This window comes from Eimeria mitis, genomic scaffold (genome assembly GCF_000499745.2).
Source record: "Eimeria mitis Houghton genomic scaffold, Emh_scaff1097, whole genome shotgun sequence".
In the NCBI taxonomy this organism is placed as follows: domain Eukaryota; phylum Apicomplexa; class Conoidasida; order Eucoccidiorida; family Eimeriidae; genus Eimeria; species Eimeria mitis.
In genome coordinates this window covers 11,714-11,933 of record NW_013567570.1, presented here as the reverse complement: position 1 = coordinate 11,933, position 220 = coordinate 11,714, and the positions used below count along the sequence as shown (strand labels likewise).

At 35.5% G+C, this 220-nt stretch overlaps 1 protein-coding gene across 1 annotated transcript in view; it reads left to right on the top strand.

Moving 5' to 3' along the window:
• EMH_0029370 (Regulator of nonsense transcripts 1 homolog, related) overlaps nucleotides 1-220 on the top strand; it is a gene marked incomplete at both ends in the record, with an annotated part of 2,588 nt that overhangs the window by 1,639 nt on the left and 729 nt on the right. The window lies entirely within an intron of this gene.

The window sequence follows — 220 nt, the reverse complement described above, 5'->3', positions numbered from 1 at the left end:
CCAACCAAACAAACATATTTATTTATTTATTTATTTATTTATTTATTTATTTATTTATTTATTTATTTATTTATAGGGGATACAGCTCTACCCTGTTGCCGCGTAATATATGAAGACGGAATATCCTATCAACGAACATACGCCCCCCTCGTTGCTGCTGAAGCAGAAGTAGAAAAAAAACAATGCGAGGATCAAGTTGCTGTCAGGCTGCTGCTGCTGC